General features: G+C 37.9%; 1 long non-coding RNA gene across 1 annotated transcript in view; it reads left to right on the top strand.

The window, feature by feature from the left end:
• The window catches only part of LOC127562323 (uncharacterized), a 67,022-nt gene that overhangs the window by 29,182 nt on the left and 16,148 nt on the right, over window positions 1-21,692 (top strand). The window contains exon 2 of the long non-coding RNA XR_007953654.1: window positions 21,115-21,268. This is a non-coding gene — a long non-coding RNA (uncharacterized LOC127562323). The remainder of the gene's footprint in view (window positions 1-21,114; window positions 21,269-21,692) is intronic.

The raw sequence follows: 21,692 nt of genomic DNA, 5'->3' as shown, positions 1-21,692 counted from the left end.
CTGAATTTAAAATGTATAATGGGAAATAATATAGAATTATAGTAGAGACAGATTATGAAGAACTCTAAAAGTCAAACAAAAGAGTGAATTTTATCCCAAAGGCAAAAAGAAATAAAGGAAGATCTTTGTTCAGGAAAATATCATGTTCAAACTCATGTTTTATAAGTATCAATTGGGCAGCTCTGCAAAGGATGGATGTAGAATAGAGAGATTAATTAGAAAGCTGTTCCATTAGTCCAAGTGAAAGGTGATTAGGGCCTGAACTGTAATCATTGTGGTGTAAGCAGAAAGGAAAAGACTTGAGAGATAAAGCAGAGAACAAATCAGCAACTAATTAGATCTAAGCAATAGAGAGAGTGAAGAATGAAGGATGAAACTTGGGTTGTGAGCCTGGGTGACCAAGTGTTGACAGGAAAAAAGGAAATTAAGAGATTAGATAGGCATAGGAGGAAAAATAAAGAGTTCTATTTTGGATATGTTGAGATTACATTCAGTTACTGTTATCTTGGAGGGTCAGAAATTGGCCTTTCCTGAATTTATCCCTTGATTGGGGGAGTTACTATTTTTAGACAATATCTCTTAAACCATGTAATCAGCTAACTACTGAATGAAATATTTATGCTTTAAAGCACCAGACAATATAGATCTGGTTAATTTTAGAGATTGAACCAGAAGTGGAAAGAGTCCTTAAAAAGAAATAAGCATTTACAAAGCACCTACTGTATATCTTGCAGTATGATAAGTGCTTTGCAAATATCATTTCATTTGATCTTCACAACAATCCTGGGAGTTTGGTGCTGTTATAATCCTCATTTTGTAGTTGAAGAAACTGAGGAAATCGCAGGATAAAATGACTTGACCAAGATCATACAACTCATAATGATCTGAGGCCAGATTTTAACTTGGATCTTCTTGACTCTAAGACCAGTGCTCTATCCAGCTGCCTCTAAGGAAAACTAATCCAAACCTTTCATTTTCCAGTTGAGGAAACTTAGGTTTAGAGAAGTTAAATGATTTGCCTAAGATCATAAAGGTAAATTATTGCCACAGGTGAGATATGAGCTGACATTTCTCTCCCCAAAGTCTCACTATGGTGTGGAAGTATCTCTAAAAGCATGAGGGCAATGCCAGGACAGCTCTAGCACACTCTTCCATGGTAGAAAGACTTTAAGAATGGCCTCAAAGTGTTCAAAGTCCAGCCCAGCAGATTGGTCATTGAATGATAAACTAATTGGTCACAGCAATCCTCAAAGACTAAGTCAAAGAGGGATTTCCATCTGTATCAGTGGAAGGAATTCCCATACAGATAATGGATATTCTTACAGTATCAAAGAGTAAACTTACACTTCCTCAAAATATCTGATAGAGAAACAGTGTAGCCTAATGGAAGTAGGGCTGTTTAAAACCAGGAAGACTGAGATTTAAATCTAGCCTGTGACAGACACTGCACATGTAACCCTGGGCAAGTAACTTAAGTTGTTAATATTCTTTGCAATTCTTGCAATGGTTAGCCTGCTAGACTTGGCGTAATGAAGACCTGAATTCAAAGCCAGCCTCAGACATTTGCTAATTTGTATGAACCTGAGCAAATCATTTAACCTTTTTTACCTCAATTTTCTTATCTGTAAGATAAGCTAGAAAAGGAAATGGCAAATCTCTAAGTAAATCATTGCCAAGAAAACACCAGATGTAATCACAAAGAATCAGACATGACTGAAAATGACTGAAAAACAAGACCTTTCTAAGTTGCAGTAAAGTTTTATTGGCAGAGAAAGTTTCTTTACCTGAGAGCTCCTTAAAATAGTAAAATCATGGCTCTAATCCCTATCCCTATCAAGATGTCTGATATATTCAATAGTCCCTTGCAAATAATTTTCTCATTTTATGTCAAAATATGTTTAGAAAAATTGCACACGTTTAACCTATATTGGATTACTTGCTGTCTAGAGGAGAATGGCATTGGGGAAAGGGAGAAAAACTTGGAACACAAGGTTTTGAAAGGATAAATGTTGAAAACTAACTCTATATTTTGAAAAATAAAAAACTATTATTATTTTTTAAATTCTTATTTCAGTCCTTAGGAGATACCAATATATATTTCTTCTTTTGAGGGACAATATTTTCAAAATCCTTAATTTTATGCCTCATTCCTCCCCAATATCTTTTCTAAGAGAACACTTAACCTTACCTTAAAGTTTAATTCTCTTAATGTGGTAGTACTAATAGGATGGATATTTGTATGCTGCTTTTGTTTTTTGGCTCTGCTCTTACTGATGCTAAAATGTTTTAAAATATTCGTGATTAATAAATATCACAAACACTATTCTAATTTCATGCCTTCCATCATTCCTTGGAATATACAAAGCTCACAGAAGACAAGTACCTACCACTATATTAGCATAGAAATGATACTGCCTTTCTGTTATAGATGATTAACCAGATTTGGTATCTTTCTTCCATGGGGGAATCTTATTTCCTCTTTTCCTGGAAAGCCATCATGAAGACAAGTTCATTCTTTGTAAGCTGTAGCCTCCATAAATTTAGAGCTGGGAAAGGCAGACATTTGAGGAAAATAACAGCTTTGTTTGCTTTGCATAATACCCCTATAGAATATTGATAGGACTGAGTGCGTGAGTGTGTGTGTGTGTGTGTGTGTGTGTGTGTATGTGTGTGTGTGAGTGTAATTCCCAACACCCAACATGACACAGGAACAACTTTTGAAAAATCATTTGGAACTTTTAGCTGCAACAAAAGAAATATCTTCAGTCTCTTTGGATCTGAAAAAAGGAGATTGTGCTCCAGTAGATGGGTTAACCTGTGACTCTGCCTGAGGGGAATCTGGGAAGGAAAAAACCATCTAATGAAGCTAGCATAGTCTGGGGAGGAAATAAAAAGTCACCTTCACCTAGAGAAAGGATCGTTGGCAGCCACAGGAAACAAAATGCAATTTGTGTTTATTCTGGCAGCCTATCTCAGAGGAGAGGATGCATCTTTTTTAAAAGTGGAGAGATCACAAAAGCAATTCACCACTGATTCCACAAAATATTATTAAATGACTATTATACGCAACACTGAGAGTCAGGGTTATATAATGGTTAGAGGCTTAGCTTAGGACATAGGAAATTCTAGATTCATGTCCTTAACCTAGGAAGGAAATTCTAGATTCATGTCCTGCCTCTGACACATATTGATTGAAAAGTTCCGTATAACTTCTCTATAAGTTCCGGAGGAGGTACCAGTCATAGATAGAGAGATTATCTAGGCAGTGAAATTGCACTAGTCCTATTGCAAAGCCCATATTCTTAAGTGATTTGCACTTTCTTGAAAGATTCGCCATATATAATAATTAAGGGCATGGAAAATTCAGGCGTTAATCACAGTGGATCATACCTCTGATTGATAAATACTGGTGGAATCAAATTGAATCTATTTCTTGTCGTGTCTGATTCTTCATAACTTCATTTGGGGTTTTCTTGACAAAAATAATGAAGTAGCTTGCCATTTCCTTCTCCAACTCATTTTACAGAGGTGGAAACTGAAGCAAACAGGATTAAGGGACTTGCCTAAGGTCACATAGCTAGTTTAAGTGTGCAAGGCCACATTTTAACTCAGGTCCTCCTGACTCCTGGACTGGTACTCTATTCCACCATACTACCTAATTACCTAGATTTAATCTATATTCCTTACTATAATTCTTTCAATCTTCACAAAAATCCAGGAAAAAAGGAATTAAAATATTAATTTTCCTCTATTATTACAGATAAAGAAATAAAGGATTAGAGTGAAATTAAGATCACATAGCTTTCAATGATAGAGCCCAATATGAATCCAGGTTTTCTGAGTTTATATTCAGCCACTGCCTCTCTTTCTATAAGATTATTTGAGATGCCTAATTTTATTTAATATTGAACGTTTAAATCAATGATTCTTTTCTATAATATATGGATTTTCTAAGAATTGTCAACACAAACTCAATCCCACTTCACCTTCACATAGGGAAAAAAAAATCTCACGACTATACTCATTTCAAAGTAATGAATATATATGGCATTTGTTATTTAGGACTACCCTTTTACACAAGGAATTTAAAATGTTTAAAGCATCTTCTAAGCAACTCAAATGATAACCCCACAAAGGAGAAAGTTGTAAATGTAGAAATAAACACTATTTCCTCTATCTGGAAAAGTGGAGAAAGTGAGACATAATATATAAAATAATTAGACAGCAGACAGAGAGACTTTGTGACTCATGAGTGAAACAAGAAGTTGGACCCAGGATACTCAAACCCTTACCCAAACCCAGACACGTAGACCAAGACTGAGATTAGGGAAGGGCTCAAAATGTATGTCAAAAACACAGCTGTTGCTGATTCAGTGGCACAGATTTGTCATCATCAATATCCTTGAATATTGTCTGTGTCTAAGAACTCAGGCAGTTCATGGCACGACCTAATTTACAACGAATCCTAAAGACAGCAGATAAGAAAAGGTACCCTGGAACATCAAATACTAAAGTCTTATTGCTCTTCCAAAAGTCTGTCTGAATCTCTTCTTCCCTTCTCCCTGTCTCTCAACTCTTTCCCTTCTTCCCTCTCTGTCTCTCTCTGTCTCCCTTTCTTTTTCTGTTTCTCTCCCCCATCCTTCCCTCCTTCTCTCCCTCCTCTTTGACTCTCTCTGTTCTCCCTCCCCCTCTCTGTCTCTGTCTGTCTCTTCCTCTCTCCCCTCTCCTTCAGTACTCTCTTCTCCCTCCCTTTCCCTTCCTCCTTCTTTTCCCCTCCCTCCCTCTCTTCCCTCCTTTTCTTTCTCTCTCTCTCTCTCTCTCTCTCTCTCTCCTCTCTCTCTCTCTCTTTTTCTCTCTGTCTCTCTCTCTCTCTGTCTTTGTCTCTCTGTCTCTCTCTCTCCCCTTTCTTCCCTCCCTCTCGTCTCCATCCCTCCCCTTTCTCATTCTTCCCTTCCTTTCCTGCTTCTGTCTTGTATATATCTATTTCTCTCCAAACATCCTCCCTATCTCCTCTCTCTCTTCAATGTTCCAGGTAACATATCATCATCTCTCTTTCCAGATGTCAGCTTTTATTGTCAACTCTTACACAAAATGGAGCAGCTTGATGATATAGGGGATAAAATGGTGGCCCTAAGTTCAGAATTGGACTCAGATTCTTGCTAGGTGTTTGACCCTGGGCAAGTCACTTAACCCTGTTTACCTTGGTTTCCTCATCTGTCAAATGAGCTAGAGAAGGAAATGGTAAACCAGTCCAGTATCTTTGCCAAGAAAACCCCAAATTGGGTCACAAAGAATCAAACATGATTAAATGACTAAACAACAATACAAAATGGGTGTTTGTAAATGTGTAAGGAAAAATAGAGAGGGGGGGAAGAAGGGAGGGAGGAAAGGAAGCAGGGAGGGAGATCCAAAGACAGATGGACACAAAGAGAGAAACAGAGAATCAAAGACAAAGCGAAACACAAGGACAGAGAAAGAGAGAGGAAGAGACAGAGACAGAGGAAGAGATGGAGAGAAGCAGACAAAGGGACAGAGAAACAGAGACAGACAGAAAGAGAAACAGAGAGTCAGAGAAAGAAAGAGACAAAGACAGAGAGAGAGGAAGAGACAGAGAGAGGCAGAGAGACAGAGAGGAACAGATAGAGATAGAGATAGAGACAGAGAGACAAAGACAGAATGAGGCAGAGAGAGAGAGAAACAGAGACAGAGAGACAGAAACAGAGAGACCGAGAGAAACAGAGAAAGATGAAGACAAAGAAAGAGGAAAAGAGACAAAAAGAGAGAAGAAGAAGAGACAGACAGAGAAATGAGTGACTAAATCTAGTCACTTTAATAGCATGAAATTTTTCTTTTTTTCTCTATGGGGTTCAGTTTGTCTATAAGAACAAAAAGTGTTTCTACCTTAAAGAAAATCAGAGCCCTGAACACATCAGCCTAGCTAAGACTAGCCAAAGTCCCCACAAACTCCTCATTCTCTCAGCACGCACTGACACACCCAGAAACATTTTTCAACAGGTGAGATCTGTTTAAAATAGACATGGAGAGTAGCCTGAAAAGGGAGGCGGAGATCTCCAAGGAGCCTCATTTGGCCCGGGGCATGTCCTAGGTGTTGTTGTGGCTTGGTAGCAAGGCCTGGCTGGTCCCATTCATCCACTCCCTTGTCTTTCCTGGCTGCTTGTGAGCCTCAGGTCGTTTTTAGCACCATCTGTTACCATCATCCCATTTTGCTTCCACGGTGGTTCCTGCCCGACTTGTCCCCCAGGCAACGGAGCCCCACCCCACGCTCCCACACACACAGAGTCCCCCTCCCACCCCCAACATAGGACCTAGGCAGTCTGAGCTAGTAGACCTCTCCTTAGCTCAGGCTCTGCTTTTTTGAACTCTCTCCTCCCTTCCCTTCCCTTCCCTTCCAAGAGCACACAAGTTGGTCTTTCCATGTCACGGACGTTATCCACTCTATGAGTGGCCCCCGACACATAAAAACACATTCCACATTAAAGATGCAAGTAACTTGGAAAGTCTCTCTAGTGTGGCAGCTGCTGCCAGCCTTGGCAGCCAAGCTATGACTCAGTCCATTGTCATTAAGGCTGCTGCATAAAATCAGTATCTGGCCTCCCTGCTTCCCACAGAACCAGGGAAAGACAGGACAGCAAGACCTGCTCAGTGCCGTGGCTGTCCCCGGCCAAAACAGGTCCCTTCCCTGGAGCAAATATTTAGCATTTGGCTCTGGCTCATTGTCAAGCTGTCTTCTTGGGTGATAGAGTACCAGGCAATTTGATTTCTTTGGGGAGACTCCAAAAAGGCATTTAAAGAACAGCTAAATGTGTTCTGGAGGGAGGGTCCTCCCTGGAATAGAGGGCCTGGGTGAGAGAATGTCTCTGAAGCTTGAGATGGCCACATGACAGGAATGCTAATGTGTCTCTGTGTGTGAATGTCTGGCTGTGTATATACATATCGCTATGCATTAAACAAACTGAAAAAGAAAAGGCTTCGGCTCCAGTTCCTGGTCTTCCTTTTATAATAAAATTAAGCACAGAATCTTAAATCTGGAACTAGAAGGAACCTTAGAGGCCATTTTGTCCATTCTGATGATTTAACAATGAGCAAATAGACTCTGGGGAATTAACTGTCACGGAATTTGAACCCAGTTCCTTTGACGAAACAAGGTTTAGTTTTAGTTTTTTCACACATTTCTCAAACTTTTTTGTTATTAGTACCTCTTAACATGTTAAAAAAAATTATTAAGAATCCCCCCAAAATCCTTTGTTTATGTGGATTTTATCTATTGATATTTAACCATATTAGAAATTAAAACATCTTAGTATTATTATGAAAATAGCTTTGTCCTCAGAGACCAAGCTCAAAGGGTCTTAGGAACCCCAAGGAGAACTTGGATGACACTTTGAGAATTATTGCACCGATCTACACTACCTCTAATGCATGTACAGGCAGCCAGATGTTACAGTGGTTACAGCTTTGGACCTGAAATTGGGAAGTCCTCAATGCAAAGCCAGCCTCAGATACTTACTGTTTATACGACCCTGGACAAGTCACCTAATTTCTATTTGCATCAGTTTTCTCTATCTAAAGTGGTGATAATACTAGCTCCTCTCTTCCAGGCTGTTGTAAAAAATAAATAAGTTAAAATTTGTAATGCTCTTTGCAAACCATAAAACACTACAGAAATGCTGGTTATTATCCCCTCTGAGATCAAATCTGCTTCTCTTTTCATTATGCCATGTTGCTTCTGTAAAGGAAAGAGAAAGAGAGAAGAAGAACAGATGTACTATTTCAATAAATTAGAGATATATGTGTATGTATGTGTATGTATAAATATGTGTATATACATATATATATATGCATGTATATATTCTCTATGCCACACAAAATCAGGTGTCAAGCACTGTAATATAAAGAGATAAACAAATAGATAAACAGATAAAGATCTATGAAAAGATTCTTCCCCCTTTCTTCTCTTATTTTTTACAGAAAAAGGAAGCCTACTTTGAGTGTAGAAGACTGCATCTAGTATCAGATTTTTTTGATATTTTGATTGTTTTCTATGATTCTTTCCTTTTTCCTTTTGTTAATTGTTTGTTATGAGGGATGGCATTGGAAAAGGAAACAAGAGACATGGGAAATACAGAAAACATAGAAGCAAAATATATCAATAAAAAAGAGAAAGAGATACCAATAAAGCCTACAACCTGTTTTTAGTAACCTGGGACAGTCCCAAAGTAAGTTGTAAATTTTTAAGAGGCTACTCATTTATCAAATAAGGTCCCCTATGCATTGTGAGGACTCATTGCTCCCTTAACAGAACCCCAAGAGGTTGTGCCCCTTTCATCTTTTAGAGAAGACCAGATCTACCCTTTTATAAGTATAATTTATTCCTAAATGGGTAAACTCTCTTCACCAATGCAGGTTGATATGTTCTTTAAAATTGATAGCATTAGAGGCTGGCCTAGATCACTGAAAGTTTGCCAGGATCGTACAGTCAGATCTGTACATGTCAAATCTAGGATACAACTCAGGATTACATTAAACTGCCTATTCTTTGTAGTCTTTAAAAACAATATCATTAGCAACTCTGGCTGGAAGACAGCAAACTTTCCCCTTTCCTCCAAAAATCACCATATCTCAGTTTAGTACAAAGGGATTGGTAGGTTTTTTTCTCTTTTTGTCCCTTCCCCTCTTGCCTCTCTTTAAGAAATCCCCAAAAGCTCCTTTTCTGGTAATTAAAGTATGAGACATCTGGAGGAGTGAGGATCACCCTTACAAGTAAAGCATTTCCTACCAGATTAAAAAATAATCCCATCAATCGTTTACTCATCCAAAAATTTGATGTACTTTTATTTTCCACCTGCATCATCAGGCAAAGCAATCTCCTACTCACAGAGCCACTAGGAAGGATTGTGGGCCACCTTGAAATGCATTATGTCCTCTTATGCTGGGTGAATTACTCCATTTTCTTCTGCAAATGGCCTAACAATGAAAAAATGGAAGTGGCTGTATTTTGATGTCACTGGAAAATCAAAGTGATAAATAATAGGACAAGTTCCTTCAAAGAGGAAAAGTGAATCATTTTCTTCCCAAATGTGTGGGTTGCTCACCTACCCAATTAACTCCTGAGCCTTATACTATGTACCTAAATATCAAAATCAGAGCCAGGACAACCTGAGATGGCAAGGAATAGAAATAGATTAGTTTCTATAAAAGAAAGAGTGCTGGCTCTGGATCCCAGGAACTTAGATTCAAATAGCATCTCTCTAATACTATCTGTGTGCTCCTGAGCAAGTCCCCTCTCTTCCCTGGATCTCACTTTCCACTTCCATAAAATGGAGGAGGATTATTGAATGAGACATCCTCCTAGTTTTCTTCTAGCACTAGATAGATAACTCTTAGGGTCAGAATTTGAAGAGGAAAAAAATTAAACAAACCAGAAAATATGATCCATTGACCTTCTTTGGCCCATTTAAGCTAAACAGGTGGTAGGGTGGATAAGGTACTGAGCCTTAGTCAGGAAGACCTAAGTTCTGGCCTCAGATACTTATCAGCTGTAGGCCACTGGGCAGTCACTTCACCCTATTTGTCTCAGTTTCCTCATCTGTAAAATGAGCTGAAAAAGAAAATATCAAACCACTAATATTTTTGTCAAGAAAACCCCAAATGAGATCATGAAGAGTCAAAGATGACTGAAACAACTGAAAAACAATGAGCCCATCCACACTTCCCCCCCTTCTCTTAAGTTTCTTAGATTTAGTCACTATTATAGTAGAAAGTCTACCCAAAGAGTTAATTTGTCAATCTCACAATGACATTTTTGTAAATTGAATAAACATAAATATAACATTATCTGACAGCCCAAGGAATTACAGCTTCCTGAAGCCTTTATACCCACACAAAAAACATATGGAAAGCCATGGACTAAAGTTGTGGGGTGGACATACATGAATGTTGTGTCATCTGTATCATTGGAAAGAAATCCTATATCAATAACGTTAACAGCACAAATGGTATATTTGAGGGTCCTCAGATCAGATCAGTACTTTGAATTATGGTTCCTGTCACCATTAAACAGGTATTTCCTTATTTCATAGATTAGTTTTCAGTATCAATATAAGACTAGTCTTTCAGCGTATCTCTGATCATGTCAATTTGCTTTTCAAAAACCTTCAGTGCTTTCCCTTTGCCTCACCAGTCAGTCAAAAAGCATTTATCAAGAGCCTCTTATGTGACAGGAACTGTGCTAAGTAGTTGAGAAACAAGGAAAGGTAAAATATAAGTCCTACACCCAAGGAGTTCACAATTTAATGAGAGAAATAACATTCAAAAATTATGTACAAATATGATATGTAAAAGATAAATTAAAGACAACCAACAGAGGGAAGGCACCATCTGGGAATTTCTCAAGGTCAGAGACAGTTTCATTTCTATCTTTGTATCCCCAGTTCCTATATCAGGATAAGCACTTCCTAAATATTTAGCTCTCTATGCATTACTAACAATTTACAGCCCAAGGAAAAACTTCCTGTAGAAAGTGACATGAGCTGACCCCTGAAGGATTCTCGGGATTCCAAAAGTCGGATGTTCCATTCCAGGAACAGGGAAGACACAATTCATGCAAAAGCATGGAGGAAGAAGATGGCAAATCACATATAAGGAACAGTAAGTTGACCAACTTGACGGAAAATATAAAGTTTGTGAAGAGGAATGATGTGAAATCAATCTAGAAAGATAGGTTGAAGCCAGATTGTAAAGAAATTTAAAAGCCAAATAGTTGTGTTTGTAATTTATCCTTACTGTGGTCAGTCTTGTCTAACTCTGTGAGCCCATTTGGGATTTTCTTGACAAAGATACTGGAATGGTTTTTCATTTCCTTTGCCAGCTCACTTTACAGATGGGGAAACTAAGGCAATTAGGTTACAAGACTTGCCCAGTGTTTGAGGTCAAATTTGAACTCAGATTCTCCTGATTCCAAACCTGGCCCCATATCTACAGCTCTATCTAGATGCCCAATTTATCCCAGAAATAATAAAAAAAAAAGTCATTAAAGTTTCTCTCAGCAAGTAAGTGACATGGTCAGATATTCACTTTGGTAGCTATGGAGGATGTCTTGGAATGGAGATATACTACAGATGTGAAGACTCATTAGGAAGCTATTGCACTAATCCAAATGAGAAGTAATGAGGTCCATAGTATGATGATTTGATAAGTGGAGAGTGGGGTGTGTGTGTGGGGGGGTGTTATTGGGAGAAACATGGAGGTAGGAATGATATGCAACCAATTGGATATGGGAATGAAGGAGAGTGAAAGATTGAGAATGACTCCAAAGTTTCCAATTTGAGTGATGAGGACTTAGTAACATATAAATTCTTCTATTTCAGGAAAGAAGAATAGATTTCTTTGGAAGTGGGGAATAGGGATCCCAATTTCCCAATATTGAACTTTGGAGAAGGAGAAGATTTTGAATATGTTAAGTCTGAAGACTCAAGAGGTTCCATCCTTTGCCAGTTAATAGCTAAGTGAATCTAAGCAAGTAATTAGCCTAAGACTTATTTTCCTCATCTGTATAAATACCCCTTTTCCTAGGTATTACTCTCAGAGTTGTTGCAAGGATTAAGGCAGATGTTTGCATCTTAGTTTAGATGCTTAGTAAATGCTTTCTGATAGACTCTGGCACCGTGGCATAGGGGATAAAGAATTGGTTTTCAGAGTCAGAAGACTTTCTTCAAGTCCCATTTCTAAGCAAGACACAAACTGATGTTGTTAACCCGGTTGTTGTTCAGTCATGTCTAACTCCTTGTAACTCCCTATGGAGTTTTCATAATAAAGATACTAGAGTGGTTTGCCATTTCTTTCTCTATGTTAACCTGGACAAATCAAACTCCCAATGTCTCCAGCATTCTCTAAGACTAAAGTTCAGGCTAGTTGCTGATCTGCATTGAAATTCACAGGAAATTCCCTACACCTACAGCAATAATAACAGGTATAGACAAAAAATTATCTTGTGACAGAAACCAAATATCACCCAAGGGATAATTCTTTCAAAAGCCATTAATCCTTTCAAAAATCCCTTGCTGCTGATTGGAGCAGGAGGAAAGCATGGCGCCATATGCTTTTGTATTTCAAATGAACAGAAAGCCAAAAAAATAATTAGTTGGGTTTTTTAAAAATGTTTTTTAAGTAATAATAGTCTGATTTCACCACTGTCACCAGAGCCAGGTCCATGGAAACAGATGGAAGCCAGGAGGCAGCTGCAGGTTTGTTGGAAGTGGCAAACTTTTCTGTTTCCCTAGGGGCTTGTTATAGCTTTTAGCAAGAACCAGCTCAGTGGGGAAAGAAAGCAGCCAATCACAGGCTTCCCTTCCCCCTATCTAAGAGGAGCCAACTGTGCTTGTCTTTAAAGCCTTTAGTTTGTCAGCAGCTCAAATGAGCTGCTTCATTCATTAAAGCAGAATCCAAGGGAGAATGAAAGATGCTTAAAGTAATGCTTTAGCCACCAGCTGTATGCATTCACTTTGGACCATTCCTGTCAAGGGGAGGCAAGGGAAGCCAGATCCCTGACCGACTTTGTAGTCCCGAGGGAGGAAGGTTACATACTATTTACTCTTGTCTCATTAATTGGCCGCAAGGGGTCCATCCAACATGTTAGAAGCTTTGCTTCCTTACTAGAAAGTGAACAACATGGACAGAAGTTGAATGGTTTAGACCATGGATGGGTTGCAATTGAAGGCAACTACTACATCAGTCAGATCACAGATCCCTTTAAGAGGATTGTGTTACATTAGACTCTGAGTATACAAAGGCAAAAATGAAATCATCCTGCCCGCAGGGAATCCATATTTTCAAGTTTCTATTAGGAAATGGGGGGAAAGGAGAGATCTGGCTTTCTCCCTTTAGACTTTAAAATTGAACAGTGATCCCTTTCTAACCCTTTTCTTTTCAATTCCCTTCTTGCAATATGCTATTGTAAATTAGTCTTGCCAGGGTGAGACTCAGTGTCTTTTTAAAATTATTTTACCAGGTTTATGATTTTACTGGAATAGGGAGCCCCAGGTAAGAAACCTTCTGAACTTTCTCTACAAACTTTGGGTTTACAGAGGAACCTAGGGCATAAAAAGGGAAATGATTTGCCTAGCGTCACAGTCAGTATAGCAGCAAAGTTAGGACTTGTATCCAGGTCTTCACAACCCCAAGCCAGCTCTCTATCCATCAGGCAAATGATGCCTCTGAGACTCATTTTCAGCTCTGCAAAGGCACTGGGTCAGTAGGAAAAGCAAGAGTTCTGGAACCAGGAACCAGGATCAAAATCCTGCCTCTTACCTGTGTGATCTTGGACAAGTTATTTAAGTTCCTTGGTTCTTACTTTATCCTGGGTAGTCTCCATGGCCCCCTCGTACATCTATAATCCTGTGATCCACATCCTGCATCCTAACACATAGTAAGTGTCTAATAAATGTGGCAAATTGAATTCAATTGAATAAATGCTCCCACTCCTTTCCCTTCCAACAACAAAACCACTTTAAACCCCATCTACCCTTTCAGGCTTAACAAAAGTGACTGGAATACATGTGGTGGAAAAAATAGACACGGCTATATTTAACAGCAATGGATAAATCCCAGCCAAGGTGAAGTCTAAGTTCTCACCCCAGAATCAGACCCAATTATAGCCTTCTCTTCTTGGGCTATCATCTGATAAGCAGAGTCAGGCTAGGCCAGACCCAGCTGGGAGACCTCCAGATAATATTTATTGTTAGAAATACCAGGCACATTCATTTCTCTCAGAGCGATAGTAACAGCAGGTTACAAAAGCAGCCATGCTCTAGAGTGTTGTCTCCAGGCTTTGTCCACTAGAGGAAAGGGAAGGAAAAAGCCATATGTTAACTCCTTTGTGTGTTTTGGTAGCAGAGGGTCCTCACAATATGTTAAGGGACAAATGGAGATGCTGTCAGCTGAGCACACCCTAGCCTTGCCTTTACCCTTTGTCAGAGGAAAGAGAGTTTGTGATCAGCTGCAGGATGTAACTCAATGGGCAGATTCTTTAGTGGCAGGAGCTGGGAAGGCTGATGGTCCCTAAGCCTCCAAGAATATAAGAGATTATTGATCACAAAGATGACCAACTGTTCCCTTTTGTCCTGATAGTTAGTCGGTCAACAAGCATTTAACAAGTGCTTACATTGTGCCAGACATTGGGCAAAAGAAAGACAAAGGCAGTCCCTGCTCTCCTGGGGTTCATATTCTAATAGGGGACACAACATGCTAAGAACTTGGTACAGGCCCTATGAGAAACTACCAGAAAACTGGTCAATCCTGCCCATGGGAAAAGATGAGCTCCTAGGAACAAGCACTAGCAGCTGTGGAGTCCTAGAAAGACCCCATTAGACTGTAAACTCTTTGAGGGCAAAAACTTTTTTTTAATCACTTTTTTTTATTTACTGAGGCAATCGGGATTAAGTGTTTTGCCCAGGATCACACAGCTAGGAAATGTTAAGTGTCCCAAACCAGACTGAGTTCAGGGTAGGTGCTCTATCCACTGAGCCATCTAGCTGCCCCTTTTTGCCACTTTTTGTATCCTTAGCACTTAGCACAGTACTTGGCTGTAAGTAGATACTTAACAAATGTTTATAGATTAATTCTACAGAAGATTAGGTTTGAACTCAATCTTGAAGGGAACCATGGATCCTAAAAGAGAAGGTGAGGAGAAACTGCACTCCAGACATGGGGGACAATTGTGATAAAGGCTTGGAGATGGGAGATGGAGTGCCTGATATTCAAGAAATCAAGTGCAATTGGTTCATTGTGGGGTGTTAAGGAAAGCAAAGTATAAAAAGACTGAAAAGCTAGGAAGCCATGGTTTTAAAGAATTTGAAATGCCATATTTGATCCTAGACTTAATTGGAAGCCATTAAAGTTTTGTTTTGTTCAAGTTTTGGGACAGAGGGAGACAGGATCACTTGGGCAATAGAGTGTGGAACGACAAGGCAGAAAGATCAATAATTTGAAAATCTTTTACCACGGTTCATGCTAGAAATGATGAGGACCTGAACTCAAGGGGTGGGTGTGTGACTTAAAAGGAGGAGACATATATAGTAAAGGCAGAAATAGCAAGACTTTAGAAAAGATTATATCTGAAAGGTGAGTGACAGTGAAGAGTCAAGGATGACACTGAAACTTCACTAAAAAAAAAAAAAAAAAGAAAGAAAGAGAAAAGAAACTTCTGTTCTCACTCCAGAGATTCCATGTAGATATAAGGATGCGTTTTCTAGCACTCAAGAATTAATAAGAGGTGTCAATTTGATAAATATTTTTATACAGCACTGTGTTAATCATTGAGAATACAAACATAGAGATGACATAGACTCAAGAAACTTGTGATGTAATAGGGAGGATACGCATGTACAGATAATGATGATTAATTAAGTGCAAAGAAAAGAACCAGAAAAAATGGTATGAATTTTGGAGAAAGAGATGAGTGATGAAATGAAAGGAAGATATGCCTTTCCATGTTAGGTATATGAAGTTAAGTCCCATTTGTCTCCTTCCCACCTTTAAATGACTACTGTAGTTATAACTGTGAGCAATGAATGTCTTAATTTCAACTGAAGGTAAAAGCTGATCCACAAAAACTGTTTCATTCCATTATAATCATAGAAATCACTGCAGGGTCCACAGGGACTGGAGCCTAGATCTCAGATCTAGTTTGAGAAGAACCTCCCTAGAATGAGGAGGAATGCTCCCACTCCAGTACCACAGAGACAATTTTACCTTATTGGATCACATTTAAGACCTCCCAAAATTTGGAATGGAAAAGGTACTCAATGTACAATACAAATCAGGTATTATATAAGTAATTTATTATAACACATCAAAGGAAAGATAAAGAAAGCACTCATAAATCTATATTTGATTATAATGTTTTAAAATGTGATTCAGTAAATAAACTTATAATCTACTAAAATGTTTGTGTTTGAACCTTATCAAAACAAAGCAATTAGCACAAGTGCTAATTAAGTATTTTTACATTTTATCTTGATACTACACTGAATGCCCATTCCTGGTACATTTGGGCTGGTAAAATGTCCAGGCTTGGGCTAATACTACTCTCCTTAATTATCGTGGCTCTTGTGGATACCACCACCCTTCTGTTGGATGCTAATCCCAAACTCTTGAACTCACAAGGTCAACACCAAGCCTAGATTCTGGTTTGGGAATTAGAATACCTGAACTCAAACCCTGCCTCTCATATGTACTAGTTGTATGGCTCTGGAATAGCTTATTAACTCATTTTTGTATCTGTAAAACGCAAATAATGATTCTGAAGAAAGTACTTTGTCAGTCTCAAAAGACTAAATGTGTGAGGGCAACAATTTGAAATTACATATTGTACATGTGAGAGGACTCTTAAAAACAATTCGTGAGATACTATGTCCTCTTAATGAACTAAAACCATAGGCTATCATAACACCTTCCCTCTCTAAGTCCCACATTTTTTCTTTTTTCTAACTTTCTCTCTCTACATTATACACTCTCTACTCTAGTAAGGCAATTATGTTCAATATCTCTGAGAAAATTAATCCTTTCATTGCATTTCCTTTTCTCCCCTTCTCTTCATCTGAAAACCTATAATTCCCCACTCTCTCCTACTTTTCCTACAGTTTCTGATAATGGGGCAACAGATGAGATAGATTTATCTATATATTCAGTCCTAATCTCTCCTCTGAGCTTTACACACAAATAATCAACTGCCTATTGGACATTTCAAACTAATGTCCTAGAGATATCTCAAACTCAATATTTCTAAAATTCTCTTTTCTCCTAATTGATCTCAATTTGTCAGCAAGCAGGGCAGAGCGGAATCTCTGGGGATTAAAGGTCCTTGCCCCATGTTTTAGCTTCCTTCCAAACTTCAGCACCCCAAAGGGTAGAAGGAGAAAAAAAGAAAATAGACATCAATAGAGAGGTTAAGGTAATAGGACTACACAGCAGTCTCCCCTAAAATCATAAGCAACTTGTCATTATCTTTCTTCCCCAATGATGTCTTTATCCAAATTTCCCTATTTCTGTCAAAGGTACCACCTTTTTTTCAAGGTCTCTCAGGTTTGTTTTGTTATTTTTGATTTTTTACAAGGCAATTAAGGTTGTGACTTGTTCAGGGTCACATAATTAGTAAGTCTTAAGTTTCTGAGATTGGATTTGAACTCAGGTCCTCCTGACTTCAGGGCTGATGTTCTATCCATTGCACCATTCAGCTTCTCTGGGTCACGGGAAATTTGTAAGTTTGGTGGTAACCTCAACTCCTTACTCTCCTTCATGCCATAAATCCATTCAGTCGCCAAACCTTGTTATATGTGTCTTGATATCTTTCACATCTGATTTCATCCTACTCATTTAGTTACCATTTTTACTTGTGATGCAATGGTGAGATAGTGAATAAAGAACTAATCTTAGATCCAGAAAAGGTTGAGTTCATGCCCCACCTCTGATACTGTCTATGGGACAGTTTTCTAGGTGACTAAGAGAAGGTATCTTTGTGGGGTGTTTTTGTTTTTCACAATCAATTGTAATTTTTTCTCATTTACATTGTAAACAAAAAAATTGGCATTAGATTTTTTAATTTTTAGCTTCAAAATTGAGAAAATGAGAAATGTGATACAGAGTCTACTTATATAGTCATGCAAAACATTTCCATATTAGTCATGTAATAAAAGAAAATAGACAAAAAAAGAATAATGAAGAAAAAATTTTAAATATGCTTCAATCTGCATTCCGACTCTTATCAGGTTTTTCTATGGAGATGGATAGCATTTTTCCTCATAAGTCTTTCAGAATTGTCTTGATCTAAATAGCTAAGTCATTCATAGTTGATTATTGAGCAATATTACCATTACTGTGCATAATGTTCTCCTGGTTCTGCTTTCTTTATTTTGTATCAGTTCCCATAAGCCTTCCCCGGTTTACCTGAAATCATTCTCTTTATCATTTCTTATAGCCCAATAGTATTCTATAACAATCATCTATCACAGTTTGTTCAGCCATTCCCCTATTGATGGACATCTCCCTCACTTTCTAATTCTTTGCCATCACAGAAAAAGCTGCAATAAATATTTTTGTACAGATAAGTCATTTTCCTTTTTCTTTGATCTCTTTGGGGTATGGACCTAGTAGTAATATTGCTGGATCAAAGAAAGCACAGTCTTATAATCCTTTGGATATGATTTCAAATTGTTTTCCAGAATGGTTGGATTAGTTCACAACTAAAGTTTCTTTATCTTTTTGTGAGTCATGTACCCCTGTGGCCAACTGGTGAACTAAGCTCCTTCTCCAAATGTTTTTAAGTCATTTAAAGAATGCTAAGTTTTGGTAAAATGTAGAATACAACACACACACACACATAGATATGTGTGTATATATAATAGAACTAAATGTATATAATTTTTCATACAAATTCACAGATCCTTTGTGGGTAAAATAGTTCTCTGGACTCCAGGTTAAGAACTTTGTTCTAAGATCATAAGTTGTACAAACTTCTTTATCCTGAAACATCACAGTAGCCCTGCAATTCACACCAGAAGTACCTCACTTTTGATCTGTTGGCTCCTTCTTGAACTTCCATTAAAGTAGTGGGGGGAATAGAGTGGATGCCCAGGCTAAGTCATCTCCTTATTTTTCATTAGACAGCAATCCAGATTTCTCCATTGTGCCCCTCTGCTGGGTACCTTCTCATGTTCCATCCCTTTTCATCTTCCTTTTGATTGTTATCTTCCCCCATCATTATATAAGCTCCACGAGGAAGGAGATCATCTTTTTCTTTTCTTGTATTTTTGTATTCCCAGGATTTAGAATAGTGACTGATAGAGAGTAAATAATAATGCTAGTTGACTAAGAAGATGCTGACCTGCCCAGGTGGAAGGAATCTTATCATCTGAGAGTTCCCTATAGCAGTGAAATCACAGTCCTATTTTCTATCCTATCATTAGGATACAGTAATCCCTTCCATTAATATATATTAATGTATATAATTCATATAGTTATTTTCCCAGGGCTCTTATTTGGTATCAAGTATTTTGAAATGGGGCAATAGATAAATAAATAAGAAGAAATGAGAAAGTTAAGAGGTGAGTATTAGACAGGAGACAATGAGATTACCTGAAGGAGAATATAGGGAAAGAAAGGGAAGAGTAATTTTCCTTCTTTCATTGGGGTAAATCATACTTTTTCTTCCAATAATTGGCACTATTTCAATGTTAGAGCAATACTAGGTTTACTTTAGTGTCTATCAAGATGGTATGCATCATGTTGAATTCTTCTGATCCTCGTGTGAATGTCGTAATTAAGACCTAGAATTCCTAGGACTGACCTAAAATAGAAACCACTGTCTCTCATTCATAATCCTTATTAGCCAAGGTCATGTACAACCATGGACATTAATTCACTTTATGAAGTATGTTATAATTCTGAGATTTGATTGGATTTCCATCATATTGCAAGATGAAATTTCAATCAGTGACTTGCTATTTCATATTAGATCTCCATCAGACTGTTGGAAAAATAGGATATGACCCTTCTTCCTTGAGAAATCTCAGAAAAAGTAAAATAAATACTTATTTTATAAGTTGAGAACAAACTTATAAATAAGTAAATTGGGACCCTGGAAGCTTTGTGTTATACACTAAATTTATTCAACTCACATTTCCTAGTGGAAAGCAGTGTACTTTTACCAATAACAGTTTCTTGTCAATAGCTGGCTGGCCCATACTCCAAGTACTGATAAATTCCAAAGATGAGAAAAATACTTGACTGCTATATGAAACCAATATTTTGTTTTAATCTTGTAGTCATGAGTCCTTCTTTTGGAATAGACACTTATCTCTCATGTTCCTGTCATCCTTCCCCAGGGGCTTTTCATATTTATCATTTATTCAGCTAGATTCTCTGAGGACATAAATTACTTCCTTAATGTCAGGCACTTGGGGGAAGCAAAGTAAATCTAAAACCACTAGAGTCCCATTTACAACACCGGTGAATATTATGTATATCAATGCCCTCAATAGTCAAAGAACAATACTGTGCTTATGTCTGTGTGCTCCAGGAGGTAGCACAAACTGCTATATGTTTCCTGTGGTCTTTTCTGTGCTGGGCTGGATCGAATTCTTGGGGCTCTGTTCCTTTAGTGGCCAAAAAAAGCTATTGTGACTTTAAAAGACCCAACAATCACTCTTTATCTAACAAAACACTTTTATGTCTGCAGAACATTTTGAAAACTGCTATCATCCCAACTTTTCTGAAAAGTAAGAGATACTTTCATCCATATTTTGCAAATGGGAAACTAAAGTCCAGAGATGTGTGTCTCGCTCAAAGCTACAGCTGAGCCAGGACCAGAATCCTCCCATTATACCATACTGGCTTCTGTAGTTGTATGGAAGTGCAAAAATTTGCCCATTTAAGCAATGGACTGGCCTCTCATAGCTACTTGAATGTCCTAGGACATAAATCATTTAATTTCAGTCACTTGGGGAAAAATAACTATTTTAAGCCCCTATATTTCTTCCTTTCTTATTTTTGTTACAAATTTATTTTATTTTCAATTCACAGAACAAAACTAGCATTTTTGTGCAATAAAAAAGATGATTGAACATGAAATTCCAACTCTACCATGTACAACTTGCTATTCCTTTAAAATATATAAAAATATAACAGAAAAAATTTTTTTTTCTTTCCTCTTTCCCTCCTTCCCCCAGCTACATCATTGTCCTTCATGATCAGGAGGCCCAAATATGCATTTTTAGCCACTAGGACTACATAACCTGGAGAATGACCTGCATAGAAAGAGTTTTGGGTCATAATTTTTCCATTTCTGTAAATAGTTTAAAAAATTTAAAATTATTCTGTGCCTTATAGATCATTTGATCCAATGTTTTACCAAAGGAAACAATTCTGAAGGAGGAAAGACTGACCAAGATCACATGCTCATTAAGCACAGAAAAATGATTTGAACTCATATCCCCTGACTTGTAGTTCAGTGGGAGGTTTTTCCCTACTTGCTATTGTGTTCCCACTGATGGCTGTGACAATGCTTAATAACCTTTCTCTCCTCTCTGATTTTTCCCCAAGCTTGCTAATACTTGCCACTTCCCTGCCTGGTGGAATAATTATAAAGAAATCAAGTATTTTGCCAACTTCAGAAGAAAGGAATTGAGAAGAATGAGAAATATTAACGCAGCAACTAGCACTACAGAGGACCACCCACGGCAAGGAAAATTTTTCAGTAAGTAATTAATTCTTTGTTGCCAGTGACCCTGTAGCATCTGGTTTGACCTCTAGTTAAAAGGAAGGCCCATTCCACTAAAGCAATTGATTTTGGACCAATCACTTTGGAAACAGGCCTAGGTATTACTCATTATCAGCCATTTGATTTTCACTTCAAGGGGAAACAGCCCCTAGTGACATGTGCTGTTGGCTGGGAAATTTCACCTCCATGAGGACAGCTCTCAAAGACTTGCAGGAGGGACATTACTATTGCTGCTAATGAGGCGTCTATATTTATTTTCCTTGTATTTATTTTGTAAGCAGATAATGTTAGGTGGTTGATTACCTTGTTCTTATTACTAGAGAAAGATGGAAGAAGAGGGAATTTCATCAGCTGCAAATATGCAGAAGCAAAAACTCTGAGATCATAGATTTAGAAATAG

The sequence above is a fragment of the Antechinus flavipes genome, chromosome 4, assembly GCF_016432865.1.
Source record: "Antechinus flavipes isolate AdamAnt ecotype Samford, QLD, Australia chromosome 4, AdamAnt_v2, whole genome shotgun sequence".
In the NCBI taxonomy this organism is placed as follows: Eukaryota; Metazoa; Chordata; class Mammalia; order Dasyuromorphia; family Dasyuridae; genus Antechinus; species Antechinus flavipes.
The sequence above is the reverse complement of the archived record's forward strand: the minus strand, read 5'-3'. Positions and strand labels throughout refer to the sequence as shown.